Source organism: Cryptomeria japonica, chromosome 4 (assembly GCF_030272615.1).
Source record: "Cryptomeria japonica chromosome 4, Sugi_1.0, whole genome shotgun sequence".
Lineage (NCBI taxonomy): Eukaryota > Viridiplantae > Streptophyta > Pinopsida > Cupressales > Cupressaceae > Cryptomeria > Cryptomeria japonica.
The window spans coordinates 613,560,041-613,581,544 of record NC_081408.1 but is presented as its reverse complement, the minus strand read 5'-3'; positions in this window follow the sequence as shown (position 1 = coordinate 613,581,544).

Below are 21,504 nucleotides of genomic sequence, written 5' to 3'. Positions count from 1 at the left end.
CAAGAACCTTTTTCAAGATTATACAAACAACGATAAAGTTTAGGGAAATGAAAACACCTGAAACCACCTCATGTTTCATGTTGTGCTCATACTGTAGGTAACCACCTCCAAACTACCATCATGATGCCATAAGCCCTAGTTGCCCTGCATGCCCTAGCTCGAGGGCACACAAAGATGAAATAACAAAATGCATGATTAAATCTGATCACTGGTTAGTATGAACCTGACTTTGATACCATGTTAATTTCAAGCAATCAGATGTTAATCTAACCAATTAATTATAATCAGACTGTGAATAAAGAGTAATAGTAGTAAAACACAAGACACAAGATGCCAATACCCTGGGAAAACCTCCCACTTGGAGGTGAAAAACCCAGCCTTAAATATGATATGTATTATCTCAATTGTAGGCAATTACAATATAGAAAACTTATCTCATATTGCTGTCCAAACAACAAGTTGACAAGGTAATGAAGGATGCAACCCTAATCAACAGTAGATGACCAAAAGAGAGGATCAACAATAGATGATAGCAATAGGCTGGAGTAGAATTGCAGAAGATCTTGACAACTTCACCCAACAATATCCTTGACTGAATTCACACAAGTGAAGAGTTCGCTAAAATGTATGAGAGCAGATTGCATTTGCTAAGAATGATTGTGTAAATGACTTCATCTTCAAGTGAATCATATACCATCCTTTTTGTCGCTAAACATCCTCAAGTCGGCTTGCAAGATAAATAATTAATATTATACATTTTCCCACGTTAGGTATTGGGTCCAGCCCAATAGCCACCACGTTACAATTGAGCCTAGCCCAAAACATAGTTAATTGTTACATTTGGGTCTACCCTATCTACAAGTTACATTCAGTATAGGACCACAAGTTACATCGCCCAATTAGGGTCAGATCAAATTACAAGTTACATGTATTTGGGCCCAACCCTAAGTTCAATTTACATAATAGATAATACATGTGTATTTTAATTGTCATGACAACATTAAAATACAATAGATAGGTATCCGAGCTTAGCTACTATTTCAACATAGGGGTTGGTATGAAATATTATATTTATAATTATTTTTAATTGGCCGATATGTTCCATGGATTTTGAATGGAATTCTATTTATTTGGTTTACTGAGATTGTTGTGGTGTGGGTTTGACTGGAGAAATTTTGCATTGTTTGAAGATTTTGGGATTTTTGGTTTTGGAACTTGGAGTTGGGATTGCACTTCATCATATTGTTGTGTTTCCATAACTTCTAATACCGGGTTGGAGATCTACTTCTTTTGTTATTGAAATGGACTGTTTGTAAAATATTGTCCATGGGGATAAGAAATTGATATTGTTGTTAAATTAATTATATGGTTTGATAATATATTATGGGGACTATTGTATTTTGCAATTATCTTTTCTAGAAATGCTTGCCGTGAATTTTGGATGCATAGATTACTAGTGTTGTTTTGGTTAATTCAATTTATTTCATGTTATCACTTATTTACGCCTCATTTTTGTTAAGTCCGACTTTGGTTTAAGTGTTTAATTTATTTTTCGGACTTGGTTGATTTTTTTGGGTTGTTTTGAGACCTTTTTGTGCTCTGCCTTATTTGTGCTATTGTATTACTTGTATGCACTAAATTGTTAAACAAAAGCATTATTTTTATTGGCATATGTATTGCACTATTTTTTTTATATGCGCTGAGGCAGTCTACGTAGGTGCTAGACTATTGTGTTTGATGTTTTGAGACATCTTGGTTTTCTGTTCTTTTGGTTTTGCCAATCTAGAGGCTGTCCTTTTGGATTTTCTAAGTTTCCTGATGTTTTTCCGAGAATGATTTATTGATTTGAGATGATTAATTGCACTAATAGATTGAGCAAGATGGGAAATGCCTTGCCATTAATCTTTGGGATCATATTGGATACTTTTGATAATGAGATTCTTGATGTTTGATGATTCTTGGTTGCCTATGTAAGGCTGTGATTTTGACATATGTTGTTCATGTTCTTGGAGATTATTATTTGATGTATAACCTTGGTTATCTGGTTATTATGTATTGAAAGCCCATGTTTATGTGATGTGCATTGTTGTCACCCTAAGGTATAAGTGCATGATAGGGGGAGTGGGCTTCCAAGTGAGTGACTAGGGTCATGGGGAGTAGACAAACAGTTTACCCGTAGTCTAGACCGCCATAATATCTCATCGGGATTTTATCTTGTAATCAAGTGATAATTTAAATTAATTAATTTTATGAGGGTTGGGTAATAGTAATTCACCATGATAAGATAAGAAATGGTTTTGTGGCCTCAACGCATGTCCCTAGGGTATTTGTAGTGATCCATGAATGGTTGAGAAGACCTTGGTGATCCAGGTAAGCTAATCTCCCTCACTCCTTCAAGGTTGAGATGGCTCTACATGGGCATTATGGATGTCAGGATGGGTTCCCAAGTTCCCATTATGATTGCATGTGATGACACTCTTTCCCTATATGTAGGTCCTAGCACCTTGAGTCTTGATTTGTTGAGTAGCCTTTGGAGGTCTTGTGTTTATATTGAGCTTTGATTTAGCTTCGTGATGTGTGGAGTATTGTCCTTTGGTTGCTAAGTGTCAACCTAGATCTAGTGTGTGTGTGTGAGATCTTATGTCATCTCCTAGCACAGGGGTGGTTCCTTTGGTTCCACATAGCTGGGTGGTTTGATGTCTTCTTCCATTGTGATGTTCTTCATTGGATGCTCTTGTGCATGGATGTGGATTATTATCTCTTTGGCTATGGATGGATACTTATAGAAAATTAGTGTATATGATTCATATGGCATATGTATGTGTAGAAATTATGATGTAATTATATTGTGGTTGAGACCTATGCTCCTTGATGTAAATGGATATAGTATTCATATGTAATGGTAGATGATATATTAGGTGAACATATTTTTATATCTTGCTTGTATCTTGGATAATGTTCATTAATGGAATTGGTTCTATAGATATGCATTTAGTGTTATGGGAATGCCTATGATGTTTAAGTAAATGGATTAGTAATGTGGTAATTAGTATTTGAAATGGAATAATGATGCTAGGATGTTGAATAAGTGATTGGGATTAGGAACATTTGGAATTGGTGTTTTAAAATGAATCTAAGGGGGTTATATGCATTTTCATTATTAATGGATCTATTCATGATAGATAGACTAGTGAGGTATTTTATGTATGCATGAAAAGAGAAAGGTTAGTTGATTTATAATGCATTGGATCATGGTAGTAAACATGATGTTATGCTTATATGGATATGATCTTGATGAGGTTATAAGTAATGACGTTGAGGTACCCTAGGGAAAGATTAATTATAGAGTTGTGTTTATTTCAATATGCATATAGTGCTTTTATGGTTATGTTCATGATGAAAACATGTTGTCGTGCCTGTGAAGTATGGTACCTGCAACTGCAACACAGACACTCAATAGATCATTACAAGCATGGTTAGCAAATTGAAAGCAAATGAAAGATAAACCATGACAAAGCGACCTATCACCTCCTAAGAGATGCGAGTGTAGATTTGCTCTCAGATCTGGATAAGCAATCCCAGTGACTTAACTACACCCAGACGAAAGATTTGAAATGATGATGATATGCAAGCTAGATGAGATTGATTATGCTACATTTATCCAAGAGTCTAATTAAGATAATGATATGCATGACTAAACTATGATGATGATGCAATTAAGCTAGAAAAGAGATTGATTAAGCTACATTATTCAACAATTATTCTAGAAAATGATCAAATTATACTAGATCTAAGATGGAATTGTCTATAATAACAATGCTCAAATGATATGCTAGAATAGATATGCCTATAGTAACAATATCTAAGATGAAAATGAGATGGGATCCTTTGTGCTCCAACATGGGGGATATTTATAGGATTTCCAAGGCCAGGGGTGAGGTGGCAGGAATCAACGATCAAGATTGAGTTTGAAGATATCAAGGGTGAAATTGGAGGAGGTTGGAGAAGAGGTTAGAGGAAATGACACTTGCCATCGCTGTGGTGACAAGTGTCAAGGAGCCTTGCTCATGAGAGGGAAAGCATCCAAGAGAGGAGACATGTGGCTAAAGTGCCATGTGTCTCAAGGGGAGAATATCCACACCATATGAGGTTAGGATAAGGAGGTTAGGATGTGTAAGATAGGATAGGGTTAGCTAAACCCAGGGTTAGGTGGAATGGGTTAGGTTAGGTGGTTAGAAGTTAGGAGGCATGTGGGGAATTTGAATTTAAAAATTCAAATAATAGGAAAAGGCTAATTAACTTTCAACAACTCATAAATTGATTTGTTTTAATTAATTAGGAGATTAGAAGAAATGAATCTAATGGGGGGAGGGGGATTAATCAATTTAGATTATTTAATCAAAGGGGACTATTGAAATGAACCTATTAAATAAATCCTTAGATTTATTAAGAAGTAGATGAATGGAAGAATTTAATCAAATTGCCAATGAATTCAATTTGAGAAGGGGGATTAATTAAATGATTGCTTATTCAATTAATTATCTTCAGACCATTTTTAGGTGTATACATTTTGCCCATCTTTGAAGCGAGGTATGATGATGCGTTGATTCAAAGAATAATCTCATTTTGATGATGATATTGGTTCGATAGGATGCTCCAAACATTGATTGATAAATTGCGGTATGATTATGCCCCCTCAGGAGATCAATTGAGATAATTGACTTTTGAAGTGGTTGGATCATTGCGAAATTGATTTCCCGATTAGAAATGATTTTATTTTTGCAACTGTGATTGATGAAAGTGCAAGTTCTTTGATCACGATAATGTGATTCTCAATGATTGATAGAGCTTGATAGATTTTGACAAGATTGATTAGTTTGATAAGATCGAGATTTAGTCTAGTTTTAGGAATGACACCTCTTGTATAAGACAAAGATGATTAAAGCATCTGGTTTCAGGAACGATATATCCTGTATAAGACAAATATCAGAACGTCTAGTTCCAGGAAAGATACATCATGTATAAGACATGATAGAATAGATCAGAGGTGATTGATTGATAGAATTGATAAGGTTGATTGGATAAAGAACTGACATTTTGTTGATATCAGGTTGCAGGAAGATTCAGATATACTGATGGTGGTTCTGTTGAGGGGGTAACATAAGATTTGCACTAGGTTGACAATATCGGGAGAGAGATGAGTCATAAGTCTGATTGTGTATACACTTATGATGATGCTTTGATGATTCCTGTGATAGATTTAGCCTTGGATAAGATGAGCTTGTCGGATCCCATGCAAGAATGAAATGCAAGCCAAATGCAAATGTGAATGCAAATGAAATGCAAGCCAAATGCAAATGCAAATGCAAATGCAAATGAAATGCAAAGCTATGATCGACTAGTCACTAGGTTATTGCGTTTTGTCATGATTGAGCTTTTTAAAATGTGGGAAGTGAGTGCAAACATCGATGGTATAGTTAAACCATGATGACCTGAGCACATCTTTCTTGGATTTTGATATTGCAAGTTAGCACAAGCATCAAGGTATAATTAAACCAAGATGACCCAAGTGTTGTTTGTGTAAAACAAGCAGTATTAACCATTGCTATACACAAATCGGAAATTTCTTCAATGATACTCCGATGATCATGTCTTGAGACAAATTTGCACATATTAATGATTAATTTACAGACAACATACGAGAAAAATATAATGTCCCTTCCTTGTTCCTCTAGTCAAAGACATCATGGAGTCACTCAGAAATCATGATAGCAAAAATCAAGATAGTAAAGTTGAACCAAAGTGTTAAAAGTAGTACCCAAAAGATATCATCCGTTGAAAAGTGTGTGATGTGATTAGACTGATATGTGATAGCTTGATGGTTGACCATGTGATCTTGTGTTCAACGTTGGATGTGTCTCAGTTTTTTGCTTGACAAGTGTTGTCTAACTATTGTTCTACCTGTTTGATTAAGCTCAAAATGATCATAAATTTTGCCCCCAACTAGGTGTAGGATTTTTCCCCAAGCCTAGAAACAAAGTCATTATGATATACCCAATGATCCAAACCATGGCGAGAAATCAATTGCGATGCCTGCGTATGTACAAATACTTCATTATGGATATGAACAACGCTGATGGAAAATGAATGCAAGCGGAAAGATATAGGACCTAATAGATGGAAGAGCTAGCTGACAGATAATGCCTATTTGCCAGGTTTTCACCATATGTTTTTATTGCACGTTTTCCCATATTTGATTTTTTTTTTTTCACTATTTTTCGCCGTTTTTGTATTTTCTATTTTTCCATTGTTTGTGATTTTTCTGCTTTTTCACTGTTTTTGAAATTTTCTACTTTTTCATTGTTTTTGGATTTTTGTTGTTTTTTCAGACATAAAACTTCTTCAGATGCATGCTATTGATGGGTTCCTCAAGCTAATCCCCGTCCTGTGTTGATAGCTGATATGCTTCTGACCCAAATATTGCTGTGACTATAAATGGTCCTAACCAGTTTGGTTCAAACTTCCCTTTCTTTTCTCGATCCACTTGGTTGCATGGATTTTCTCTGAGTACTAGTTCCCCAACTTGAAATGCTCCCGGTTTGACCTTGTGAGTGTAACTGCGACACATTCTTTGTTGATATACCTTTAAATGATCAAAGGCATTTTGTCTTCGTTCATGAATCAATTCTAACTCTTGCAATCTAGATACTCGTTGTTCTTCATCTAGGATAAGGCCTTTTAATGATACTCGTAGAAAAGGTATCTCTACTTCAATTGGCAGTATTGCTTTTGATCCATAAACAAGAGAGAAAGGTGTGGAACCTGTTGGTGTGTGGATATTGGTACGGTAGGCCCATAGAGCAGGGTTCAATTGAATATGCCAATCTTTGCCAGCATCATTTACTGTCTTTTTGAGGATTCTCAGAATGGTTTTGTTTGATGCTTTTGCTTGTCCATTCCCTTGTGGATAGTAGGGTGTGGAGAATCTTTGTTGGATCTTGAATTTTTCACATAGCTCTTGTACATCCTGATTCTTGAATGATCACCCATTATCAGTGATAATGGTCATGGGTATTCCATATTGACATATGATGTATTTCAAGATAAATGCATCAATTTGTTTTCATGTGATATTGATGAAAGGTACTGCCTCAATCCATTTTGTGAAATATTATGTAGCTACAAGGATGAATTTGTGACCATTGGATGAAGAAGGATTTATCTTTCCTACTAGATCAAGACCTGATGTTGCTAAAGCATGAAGTTCTTGTGCTGGTGCATGAATCAAGTTTCCATGGATTTGACATTGTTTGCATGTTTTAGTTATCTAAAAAGAATCTCGTTCCATAGTTGGCCAATAATAGCCTAAGCGTATGAGTTTTTTTGAAAGGGTAAGACCACTTGAATGAGTGCCACAAATGCCATTATGGACTTCATTCAAGGCCTTCTCAGATTCTTCTTGCTCGAGACATGTTAAAAGAGTACCGTCCAGACCTCATTTAAAAAGGGTGTCCATGATGAGAGTATAATAGGAGGATTGGCGAATAAAGTTTCTCTTTTGGTTCTTTGATAAGTCAGGAGGGAGGATATTATCTTTCAGGGATGTGTAAGTTTGGCCATAGTGGGAGGAATCATGCCCAACAAGGTGATAGATAGTTTGGGAATTGAGACAATTATGTGCATGGTAAAATAACTCTTCCACAGGAATTTGTAACGCTCTTGATTTTCCTGTGTCTGAAGGAGAGAAGCAAGTGTTGCCATGGCATCTGCTGCTTTGTTGTAATTCCTTGGAATCTCCTGAAAAGTTATGTCTACAAAATATTTCTTGACATAATCAACCATCTTCTTATAAGGCATTAACTTTTCATCCTTTGTTAAGTAATCATCATTAATTTGATTGATGATGAGCTGAGAGTCTCCAAAGACTTGAAGTTGTGTAATGTTCCATTCTATAGCCATTTTGATACATGTAACCAAAGCTTCATATTCTATTGTATTGTTGGTGCATGGAAAACTTAATTTTTACGCTTTTGGAATTGTATGACCTTGTGGTGTGATAAATAGAATGCCTGCTCTTGATCCATGCTGTGTATATGAACCATCAAAGTATAATTGCCATGTTTTTGTGGTGACTGCTAAGATATCAACATTGGGAAACTCAATCTGTAAAGGATGATCATCTTGAAGCAGTGCCTCTTCTAGTTGGTCGACAATGACTTGCCCCTTTATAGCTTTTTTGTCAACATACTTAATATCAAACTTGCTTAGAACCATGATCCATTTTGCTAGTCTTCTTTTTAATGTTGCTTTGCTAAGCAAATACTTCAATGGATCGAATTTAGCAATCAAATTGATGGAGTGAGATAGTAGATAGTGTCTTAATTTTTCAGAAGCAAAAACTACCGCCAAACATGCTTTTTCTGTTGGTGAATAGTTGATCTCGTATCCTACTAATGTTTTGTTGATGTAGTAGATGGCTCGTTCTTTTTCTTCATTGTCTTGTTGTGCAAGCAAAACTCTTAATGATACTTCGGTGGTTGATACATAAAGTAACATTGGCTTTCCTAGAATTGGTGACATCAGGACCAGTGGTTGCATGAGATAGGCCTTGATCTTGTTGAATGCATCCTCACATTGATGGTCCCACCTAAAATTAATATTTTTATGCAATAGATGAGTAAATGGTTGGTATTTATCGGCTAGTTGAGCAACAAATCTTCTGATAGACTGTAGTCTTCCCTGGAGGGATCTGAGTTGACTGATAATCCTAGGAGATGCCATTTACATGATTGATTTAATCTTAGTTGGATCCACTTCAATACCTCTAGCTAAAACAATGTATCCCAATAGCTTTCCGGAAGTGACACCAAAGGCACATTTCTTAGGATTTAGCCGTAGCTTGTATTGTTCTAACCAGTCAAAGAACTTTTCTAATATCCCTATATGTTTTTCTCTGTTGTAGGATTTGGCCAATATGTCATCAACATAGTCTTCCATGAATGTATGCATCATGTCATGGAATATAGTTGTCATAGCTCTTTGATATGTAGCACCTGCGTTCTTTAATTTAAAAGGCATGACGTTCCAACAGAAAGTACCCCATGGACATGTGAAAGCTGTCTTTTCTTGATCTTTGGGTGCTATTTTAATCTGATTATATCCAAAGAAACTATCCATTAGACAAAACATGGAGTTTCCAACAGTTAAATCCACAATGATGTTAATGTTAGGTAAAGGAAAGTCATCCTTTGGACATGCATTATTAAGATCTCTAAAGTCTGTGCATATTATGATACTTTTATCTGGTTTGGACACAAGAATGATGTTTGATACCCATTGAGGATATGCGACGGGTCTGATGAATCTGACATCCAGTAATTTCTTTAGTTTTGCTTTGACCAGAAGAGAAATATGAGGATGCATCTTCCTTAATTTCTGTTTAATTGGTTTGGCTCTTGGACTGACATTTAAGTGATGCATAATAAGTTCTGGATCCAACTCTGGCATGTCTGCATATGACCAGGTGAAATTGATTTGCCGTTGTTTGAATAATTCTATATATTGTTGCATTTCTTTCTTTGACAGAGAAGTCATTGGATGGAGAATCTTGGGTTGCTCTATTGTCCCAATGTTAATTGCTTCTATTGGTTTGATCAAAATGGACGAACTCTCTTGATAGTGCACAGGTAAAGTGTCAAATCTTCCATCTTTCGGTGCTTCGAGGAGGTTTTCACCGTTAGATGCATCTTTTCTTTTTACTTTTTCTTGATCTAATGTTGCCAAGAAATGGTTTTTAGCATTAGACCTGATATTATTTTCTTTATTTTTCACTTTTGCAGCTGGGAGATTTGGTACCCACTTGAATGGAAGATGCATTGTTGAAATTCCTGGTGAAAGTTGTTGCAGGTTCAATTGCATTAAGTTATACAGATATGGCATCATCATTAGGAAAGATATCAATGACAATATGTCTTTCATTTTCCCAATCAATAAGTTCATGGTGGATTAGAGGTAAGGGGTCATCAGGTTGAGATGTTTTGAGGGTATCAAGGGTCATGATAGATGTGTCAAAGTTTTCGATATGTATGTTAATGTCTAGAACATTACTCTCATCAGAATGAACTCGCACAAGGAGCTCGTGATTGTCCTCGATTAAGTCCAAATCAGCCGAATGTGATTCTAATTCAAGTGGGCTAGTTCCTAACATTTGTCCTGCATACATGTGAACTAAATCGACTCCTACATCTTATTCAAAGCAATTTTCTTCAACTGATTCTTCAGAGTGATAGGAATCCCATTCCCATTCATTAGAATATGTCTCACTTGCAGCTTGTAATCTACATATTTGTTCATATAGTGTTTGATTTGTTTCTTCTGCCTTTCTTTCTATATCTTTTCTTCTTTCATATTCAGCTTCTTTTGGACTGAGATTGAGTTCTTTTAACCTTGCTATGAGCTCTCCTTAATTAGTAATAGGTTCGTGCTTGTTTTGATTGAGAGTTAATGCTGCTTGGGAGGTTCTTTTAGTTTGTTTTTCTCGTTGATTTGAAGCTTGCTTCTTTTGCCATTTCATGTTTTCTTGTGCTTGTTGCTTGGCATATGCTTCTTCCCTTTCAATTGTAAGTTGTTCTTGTCTATTTTCATATTCCTCTTGTTGTTGGCTAGAAGATGTGTCTTCTGGTAGAGTAACTAGTCCATACCCTAAGCCTGCTTTGTCTGTAGCTTGCTGAGTGTGAGGTTGGATAGGTTCTAAGATACCTTCTTTTCATATTCCTATAGGACCCGTTCCAGTGTATCCCATTTATTTAAGAATGTTAAATCCTTTTCCATACTTTTTTGTAGGTATTCTGGCATTGTTGATCTTTTGTTGGACTTCTTCATCTTTGTATAGCCATTGTAGCACATCTTTGTCTTTTGTTTCCTCTGATAAGGTCTCAACACTAACAAATTCTCCATCAAATATTGGAAGATATATCATGGTTTTCCATAGGATTTAGGAGAGAGTGGTAATTGGGATATTGAATATTCTCCGTTCCCGCCATCTCTTAGCTGCATTTGTTTTTCCATACTTGACAAAATTGAGGCAAATGATTTTTCTTTGGATTGTGTGTTTGAAGATGATGCCTCCCTATTATGAGGAACAATGACCTCTTGAGCTGGTTTGAGATTACTGTAGTACTGAAATGGATTTGAATTTGCTGAGATCATGATTTCCTGCCCATTGTAGGGAAATTTTAGGCACTGATGATATGTTGATGGTACGACTTGTATGTCTTGTATCCAGGGTCTTCCCAAGAGTATGTTGTATTGTGATATTTTGCCAAGATCAAGAGGCAATGGAAAGTACAAATAAGAGAGATAAAATATATGATAGGAATAAACTGTATTCTATCAAGATGCAAAATATGATCAACAGGATCATTACAAGATGTTCAATGATTGCCTGTGATTGTCCGTACAAACAATGTAGATGATCTTGCTTATATAGGCAAGGCTAATGGATATGTGAGCACACAAACATGACATGTGGCTCAATAAGAAACAAGGGTAGGTAGGAAATAGGTGTGGGTAGGTAGGAGAAACAATATAATATTCCACATGAGGTGGAATGTAACAACAAGATAAGATCAACACCATAAAAGGTGGAAATTATCCTACACACACTATCCCAATGTGGCACAAACACCCAAGTGTCTCATACCCAAACTACTATGAAATGTATTTCCTAAGTAAACTTAAGTAATGTGTAATAATATCCAAGATGAATAATTATTTATACCAACACCCCCCCCTTAAGTGCAACTTAGGAGAATGCACTAAAATCTACAATGCAACTAAGCAATATAAGATGGGTCCCAACTACGAGTCCATGTTAGGTACCCATGTACAAATGCAAATGCAATCTCCCATAAAGCGAGGAAAGAGAGAAAAACCTAATGGGAAAAAAGCCTCCCCTAAAAGAGAGATGATGAAAGCACACAATGATCTCAATGATGAAAAGAAGAGACCCTGAAGCCCCCCCCCTCAATGTCAAATCTCTTGCAAGGATGGTCCAATGATGATGACCAAAATACCTCCCCATAAGGAAGAAAGAGATGTTGCACCAATAATGTCAAAGTGTGACAAAACCAGGTACCAAGTCGATGACGATGAATCACTCGCTGCAACAAAATAAAGATCAGGCATGGAGACAACCTGCTGTGAGCATCATCTGGATACTCAGAAATAGAAGAAATACTAGTACAATCCAATTCTCATGGGAGCCATGCACAAATGTGTACAATCTAAGTCTCAACTGGAGCCATGCATCAAGTCTCACAAGATATTCCTAATCTACATGTACAAGAGGATTACATCAAATAGTCAACAATGACAAGATACAAAGAGGTGTGACACTTTATGATAGTGCAATTACAACATTGCTCAAGCAAGAGCATACATCATGATAAAATATTCAAATGTGGAAACATGAAAATGATGCCACCAACAAAGAAGCCCTGTAGAATACTGCAGATGAAGATACCTCCAAATGGAATTTCACCAAGATATATAAATGAACAACTGACCCCCCATAAAAAGATCATGTTGGCACTTGTAAATAATGTAAAAGTGGACTTCTAATTTCAACTTTATAACTTCTCAAAATGAGATCTAAGAGACTTCAACAAATACTGCTAGTGATCTAAGCTGAGATCCAAGCAAAATACAAGTACCAAATATGCCAAGAATGGCCAAATATTGAAAGTACAATTTCTACTCAAAATCATTGCAAACTAATGGCAGATTTTGAAATTAGACAAAAAATTATACACTCTAAAAATAATGGCACCTGAAGAGGAGTCCATATGAGCCCAAATGAAACCTCCAAAGTTGTAAAAATTGGGATTTCATGATTTCTGAAAAAACCTGTATCCAAAAATCAAAAAAATCTTACACCATTGTACAGATCACAAAATTATACCCCAAAACAAAAAAAATTGCTCGAAAAAACGAGTCCGGATGAGTGAGATATCACTATTTGAAAATTGCCTGCAAAATTATAAATTCTGGAAAATTTTCGTTGCAGCTTCAAACTTCAAATGTCTCTAGATTTGGCCTCCAAAGTCCGATTTGGATGAAACAAAAGGAAAAACAAACTTTCTTGGACCTCCTCAATCTAATGGTAACCTCATATTTGACCCATCAAGCTTCAATAATAACCTGCAATAGAAAGCTCCAAAATATGCAACCCCAAATAGCATCAAATTTCTCTCAATTGACAAACCAATGACACTCTAATGGCTCTTATACCATGTGAGATTTTGCCAAGATCAAGAGGCAATAGAAAGTACAAATAAGAGAGACAAAATATATGATAGGAATAAATTGTTTCTATCAAGATGCAAAATATGATCAACTAGATCATTACAAGATGTTCAATGATTGCCCGTGATTGTCCGTACAAACAATGTAGATGAGCTTGCTTATATAGGCAAGGCTAATGGATATGTGAGCACACAAACATGAAATGTGGCTCAATAAGAAACAAGGTTAGGTAGGAAATAGGTGTGGGTAGGTAGGAGAAACAATATAATATTCCACATGAGGTGAAATGTAACAACAAGATAAGATCAACACCATAAAAGGTGGAAATTCTCCTACACACACTATCCCAATTTGGCACAAACACCCAAGTGTCTCATACCCAAACTACTATGAAATGGATTTCCTAAGTAAACTTAAGTAAGGTGTAATAATACCCAAGATGAATAATTATTTACACCAACATGTATGATAAGTCTAAGTCTAGAACATGGCAGGCCGTGTCTTTCTGCAAAGGTCCCACTCTAATGGGTAATATCACAACTCTTTTAGAGGAATGCTCTTCTTCATCATATGCTTTGATGGTGATATTTTTTCGGGGATCAACTGCATCTTCTGAATAACCTAGAGCACAGATAAGACTCAATGAGCAAATGTTTAAGCCAACTCCCCCATCTATTAGGACACGTTTAACTCGTGTCTGGTGAATGAGGACTTTGATATGAAAGAGAGCATTATGGGGATGTTGCAAGGACATGTCATATTTTTCAGTGAAGGATAGTGAGGGGTTGTGACGTGTCCCACCATGGTTTGGAATTGATCTATATCAAGATATTTAGACATTGTTGTATCTACTAATGCTTGTTCAAGAATTTCTTTGTGTGCAGGTGAAAGCTTTAAAAGTTCTAAGATGGATATTTGCGCGGGCATTTTTTGTAATTGATCCACTAGGCTGTATTGTTTTGCAATGGATGACATGCTAGTGGTAGGACCCAACAAAACAACTTTAGCTTTGCTTCTTGTGATAGCATGAGAAGGTTCTTGAGGTTGCTTTTCTTTAACTACAATCACATTTACCACATTATCATATGTATGAGCATAGTTTACCTTTGCTTTACCCTTACCATTATGTGTTGCTGATGATTCACCCTTCTCATAGTTTGGAAGAGGAGTTTTAAAAGCAGTATGAGATTCCTTTGTTGTATGTCCATCCACAATTATTACTCCATTATCAATCAAATCTTGGATGACATATTTCAACTGTTGACAATTATCTGTGTGATGTCCCTTGTTTTGATGGAAATTGCAATAATGGTTATTGTTCCACCAAGAGGGTTTCACTTGAGGTTCATAGTTCCTTCCTTCTAGCAAAGTAATCAATTTGTTTGTGAGAAGTGTCTTTAGTGCTGACCCAAGTGGCTCACCATTGCTTGTAAATTTCCTTCGAAAGAAATTGTTAAAAGTTGATTTTTGGTGGTTGTTGTTTTGTTGAGCTACTGCTAAGTGAGTGGATAAATTAAAAACTGGTTGTTTTGGTTTTACATTGTTGTTATCCACTATTCTATTATTGACGACATTTTGATTTCTATTCCAAAATTTGGCTTATCATTGTTATTGTTGCTAACATTGTTGTTAGGAGGATTAACGCCTTCTTTGTATAGCTTCAACTCACCCTTCTTTACCATGGCTTCTTCCATTCTGATACCATTATCAATCATTTTCAAAATTTTGATGGCATTGCATTTTTAGATGATAGCTCATTTGTCCATTTTGGTTGTCAATGAATATGTCTATTTTCTCGTATTCTGACACCATTCGAGGATATCGTGAAGCTAACTGTCTCCATCTCTGTAGAAACGTCATGAAAGGTTCTCCACTCTTTTGTTTAGTATTGCATAAATTGAGCATTGTTACCTCATGTTGAATGTTGTAAGATTATTGTGAAACAAAATTATCCACCAATTATGCGAATGATCTCATTCCAGGTGGAAGTTTAGAGAACCATTTCATAGCTAGTCCACTTAAGTTATTTGGAAATAATCTCATCAGGTATGTATCCTCATGTGCAAACTCCATACTCATCGTGCAAAATTCTCGTATATGATCTTGGGGATAAGTGCTTCCATTATATTTATCATATCGAGGAGTTTCACAACCTGTAGGAAATGGTATCATGTTTAGATTTATGTCAAATGGGTAAGGACATATTTCTTGAAGCGAATATCTTCTAACAGTTCCTCTCTGCATATCTTGAATTTGTGTTTGTAGTGTTTGTATTTGTTGTGTAAGAGTTGTGATAGGATTATCAACATGATTTGTTCTTGTATAACCATGAGTGTGCATTCTAGTATAATCTTGATCTCTTCTTGTATCATCTCAACTCTTTCTTGTGTCCTCATTAGATTTGACATGGTTGAGAATTTCTACATCATCTTGTTTGGGAATGGAAGTTTCCTCATTAGTTCTTGTGTTATCAGGAATTAATGTGTCATCAATTTTGAGACAAAAAATATCCTCATGTCGTTCATTATTAGGGGAAGAGTCACTTCTCTTTTGTCCTAATTTTCTCACATCAAAATCTTGGGGGAGTGTAGGACCAAATTTAGCTAACATTAGGAAGTATTTTTCTTTTTCTCCCTCCAATATTTTTGCTATAAATTTATCAAATTTAGGATCTTGTTTGATTTGTTTGAGATGTTGTTCTATTATTTTCTCTTTTTCTTTTATTTTGTTCTCATGTTCCATGTTTCTATAATCTTCAGTTATTTCAAATGTTTCAATTTCAGTTTCTGTGATCTTCTGTCTCTGCACTCTAGTTAAAATGAGCATACACGTGTGTTGGATATTGTGCAAGGATTCGATTGTCTAAAAGTTGTTTCAAGAAGCGATCAACTATCAATGTAGATATGATAGAGTGATATGACACAAAAAGAGGATTCAAGTGTTTAAAATTTTATAAGTTTTTTGATCGTCGATTTTGGAGTGCAATGATGATTTTGATAAAACTAAGTCCAATAGGAACGATATATCCTACGATGTGGGACAAGGTTATCCTGACCAAACGTTGATAGAGGATGATAGATCTTGATGAGAAACTATGTTTGAGTGATCAGTTTACCAAAGAGGGTGATAATGCAGTTTGAGATGTTTAGATCTTGAACTTGTTGAAGGTGACTACTTGAAAATCTTGAGGTGTCTATTTCTAGAATCTGATTTGACAGATGATAACTTTGACCATGTGAAACAAGAAGATAATCTAAGAAAAAAATGATAGATATCAGGTGTTTATGCTCACTATAAATTGACCAAGCAAATATGACAGGTCTGAAAAAGACATGCAAGAAGACAACTCTGGACTGACATAGACAAAAATATGTACAACAGTTTAGACAGCCCCAGACGACAATTTAGGCAAGCCCATACGATAAACTAGAAATCTCACATGCCAAAGGCATAAACTCGTATGAGCTTTCTCAAAAAACCAGATGACAAAAGATAACACAAAATCCTCTGTTAAACCGACTCATATGATAATTCTCACTGGACCAGATGATAAACTAGATTTCTTGTACGATTTAGGACAGAACAAAGACAATATTTTTGTTTGGACATATTTTTTATCAATGAAGTTTGATGTTTTGCTTATGTTTTCCAGTTTTGAGATGTCTAATTTTCTATTTTAGGGATGAAGACACAACAAACATGTGATATGATAAGTAACCTCAAGCACATCACACTAAATCCTAAAGAAATTGGCTGAGAGAGAAAACTTTTGCTTGCAAACTTAGGTACACACCCAATAGCTAATCAGAATATGGCTGTTGAGTCTCACGCAATGGATTCTCAATGCCGTATTATCTAACTCCAAATGCTAATGGGGGCATGATATGACAAGTGTCTTGGGAGAGTTACTATCTCTCTTGCACAAAGATTATCCCCCTTTCGAAGGTGAATCAGGTAGCTTCTATCTTAGGGTTCGTAGTAAGGGTTTTCATTTGAAATTACCCCTTGTAGTCATGCAAGTGTGATTGAGGCCTATAGCCCAACAAGGTACCAAAATAAGAAGTAGTCATGCAAGCGTGATTGAGACCGCGCGACCCTACTAAATGTACGATATGAGAGATCTCAAAAGAGAAAATTCAAATAATCCCATCCTTCGAGACTTTAATCCCGAGAGGCCTATTTTTTAGAGTGAGTCGAAAAGATTAGGTCTAGCTTTACTCACTTGGGTCATTCTCACAGGGTGATTACTTTTTCCCACTGTGACAAGCCCGCTAAAGGTAATCAAATCTCAAACATAGAAGTGCTTCAAGGGTTAGGATTTTTGATTGTCCAAATGGACAAGAGCATACTCTCCTACCTTGTAGACAACTTCTCAAACATAGAAAACAAGATGTTCATTTACCATTAGCAAAATAAGTGTACCTAGAAAACTTAAAGAAGACACAAATTTTGGTTGAGTTCTCTTAGGTAACCTGCAAAATAGATACGTTAGTAGTCATGTTGTTTTGATGAAATGAAGCTTTGACAAGCGTAATCTTCGATAATCGTCTTGAAAAAACCAATTAAGCTGCTAGAAAATTCACAAACAGACCAAGGTTAGCATTAGTAATAGCCAAATTGAAGCATGAAAACCCTAAAAAGTAATTTGTTTTGAAAACACAGAAGCATAATTTTGTACAAGTATTCTCACCTGCTCATACGAGTATTCTCACATGCTCGTATGATTACACAAAGAAACTCGTATGATACTGAAAAGGTACTCGTACGAGAGTCTGAATTAGACCTGGCCAGAAACCTGCGAGATTGAAAATTTGATGATGCTAAGAGGCCAAAAATGAGATTTTCGGCCCCATGATGGGCACCAAAATGTCGTGCCTATGAAGTATGGTACCTGGAACTGCAACACAAACACTCAATAGATCAGTACAAGCATGGCTAGAAAATTAAAAGTAAATGAAAGATAAACCATGACAAAGTGACCTATCGCCTCCTAAGAGATGCGAGTGTGGATTTTCTCTCAGATCTGGATAAGCAATCCCAGTGACTTGACTATACCTAGACTGAGGATTTGAAATGATGATGATATGCAAACTAGATGAGATTGATTATGCTAGATTGATTCGAGAGTCTAATTAAGCTAATGATATGCATGATTAAACTATGATGATGATACAATTAAGCTAAAAAAGAGATTGATTAAGCTACATGATTCAATAATTATTTTAAAAAATGATCAAATTATACTAGATCTAAGATGCAATTGTCTATAATAACAATGCTCACATGATATTATAGAATAGATATGCCTATAGTAACAATGCCTAAGATGAAAATGAGATGGGATCCTTTGTGCTCCAACATGGGGGATATTTATAGGATTTCCAAGGCCAGGGGTGAGGTGGTAGGAATCAACGGTCAAGATTGAGTCTGAAGATATCAAGGGTGAAATTGAAGGAGGTTAGAGAAGAGGTTAGAGGAAGGGACACATGTCATCTCTGTGGTGAAAAGTGTCAAGGAGCCTTTCTCATAAGAGGGCAAGTGTCCAAGAGAGGACACATGTGGCCAAAGTGCCATGTGTCTCAAGGGGAGAATATCCACACCATAAGAGGTTAGGATAAGGAGGTTAGGATGTGCAAGATAGGACAGGGTTAGCTAAACCCAAGGTTAGGTGGAATGGCTTAGGTTAGGGGATGGTTAGGTTAGGTGGTTAGAAGTTAGGAAGCATGTGGGGAATTTGAATTTAAAAATTCAAATAATAGGAAAAGGCTAATTAGCTTTCAACAACTCATAAATTGATTTGTTTTAATTAATTAGGATATTAGAAGAAATGAATCTAATGGGGGGGGGATTAATCAAAGGGGACTATTGAAATGAACCTATTAAATAAATCCTTAGATTTATTAATAAGTAGATGAATGGAAGAATTTAATCAAATTGCCAATGAACTCAATTAAATTGAGAAGGCGGATTAATTAAATAATTGCTTATTCAATTAATTATCTTCAGACCATTTTTAGGTGTATACACATGTATATCTTGTTAGTGGATGATAAATCCATATGAGAAATTAGTTGAATATGTTGCATTAAGTGATGCTTTAAAAAAAAAATTCTCTATTTGCATATTAGATGGTTAGTTTCTCTAGGGTATTTTGGCGGGCATTACATGTAAATTCTGGTGTTTCTTGTGTCTGATCCATTTTGTGCATATGCTTTCATGTTTTATCAATTCTACTAATTGTTTTGGAAATTAAGATTAAAAGTTTTCAACTGATTCACCCCCCCCACTCTTAGTTGCTTGGATACTCAACAAGTTTGTGATATATATATGCATGCATGTGTGTGTGTGTGTGTGTGTGTGTGTGTGTGTGTGTGTGTGTGTGTGTGTGTGTGTGTGTGTGTGTGTGTGTGTGTGTGTGTGTGTACATACATATATATGCATGTATATATGTATGTATGTATGTGTAGCATAGAAATTAGGAATCATCACAAGACAAGTAGATCAATCAAAACACAAGACATGATAACTTAATCAAAAGAACACTCATTGAAATGAACCTAATTCCAAAGCACATTCAATGGAGGTATGAAAACAAAGCATTCAAAATGAAAATTATGCAAACCAGACGTAGAATTGAATACTCCTTCCATGCGGCTCCATTGTTGTTCTTTCCTGTTCAATGGGTTTGTGGATCTCACCTACAAGTGCACACACAATCGAAAGCAAGATTTGATGAAAAATTCAAGAGTACTAGAAGCATAAGTTCGGTAATTTGATAGAAAATAAGATTAAGAATCAAGGATTAAGGTTCAAGGGATTTGGGATCAAGGGATTTGATTGAAGAAATTCATCCAATTTATAGAAGAATTGGAGAAATGAACAAATTAGCATGACATTGATATTTTGGCAATTGATTTCAAAAATGGCACAATTGAGTGAAAAGAAGAAGGTTATGACACCTTCTATGTCATGAATTATGACATATTGCCAATGCAAAGCTTAGAGAACTAGAACCTTATGACATCTTGCTATGTCAAGAGTATGACGCACGAAGCACAAAAATAGGGAGAACTAGAGACAAGTTAATTAGGTGGAAATTAAAATTAGGAATTTAGAAAATAGGAACTTAGTGAATTAATTAATAATTTCTCATTTATCAATTAATTCACAAAGAGGGAATGAAAAATTAGGAAAATTAGATAAATTAATTAATAATTTTTCATTTATTAATTAATTCATAATAAGAGGAATAATTGATGAAAGATTAGGAAATTAATTAATAATTTTTCATTTATTAATTAATTCATAAAGAGAGGAATAATTAATTAGCCAATTAAATGAAACATTTAATTGTGACACGAAGACCTAGGATAAATAAATAATTTATTAATCCTAGAGGAAGAAATGACAAACAAGGTTAAATGATTAAATCACAAAACCTTGGAAGATGAATTAGAAATGCAAGGATGACAATTAGGTCTTGATGAAAGATTGATTTGACATCGATTCGATCATGATTTTGGATTGATAAATGATTTGATTGATAAATGCACCGAGGAACAATGACTAATTGATTCAAATTGACATGATTGAAAAGGATGACGATCGATGACAAATCGGTCGCAAAATGACAAGATTGACAAAAGGACAAGAATCGATGACAAAATAGATTGCAACACGATAGGATTAAAAATGACCACGATCGATGATTAAAGATTGCAAAATGACAAGATCTAATTCAAAAGCGAGACAAATGAAGAATACAAAAGAATGACTCGATGCTCGCAAATGATAAAGATCAAGTGCGTGACATAGGAGAAATGTTAATGCGACGCAAAAACCTAAAAATGAGGCAATGCGCAAATGTTAAAGTATGACTTCGCAAGCGTTGACCATTTTTGGGTGTCTACAGTATGTACACACACACACACACACATACATATATATGTACACACACATAAATACATACACATACATAAATATATTAAAAACATATATATAAATATGTACACACACACACACACACGTCTTTAAATCAAAAGAACGTGTATGGGTTCGTTATTCATATAAAAATGATCGGGTTTTTTGAATTAAAATTGCATATGAGGTTTTACACATATGCTTTAAGTCTTGTAATTATGTTTGGAAAATAGGGTTGAGGCTTGGGAGCTTCATTTCCCTCCTTTTTACTTTTCTTCT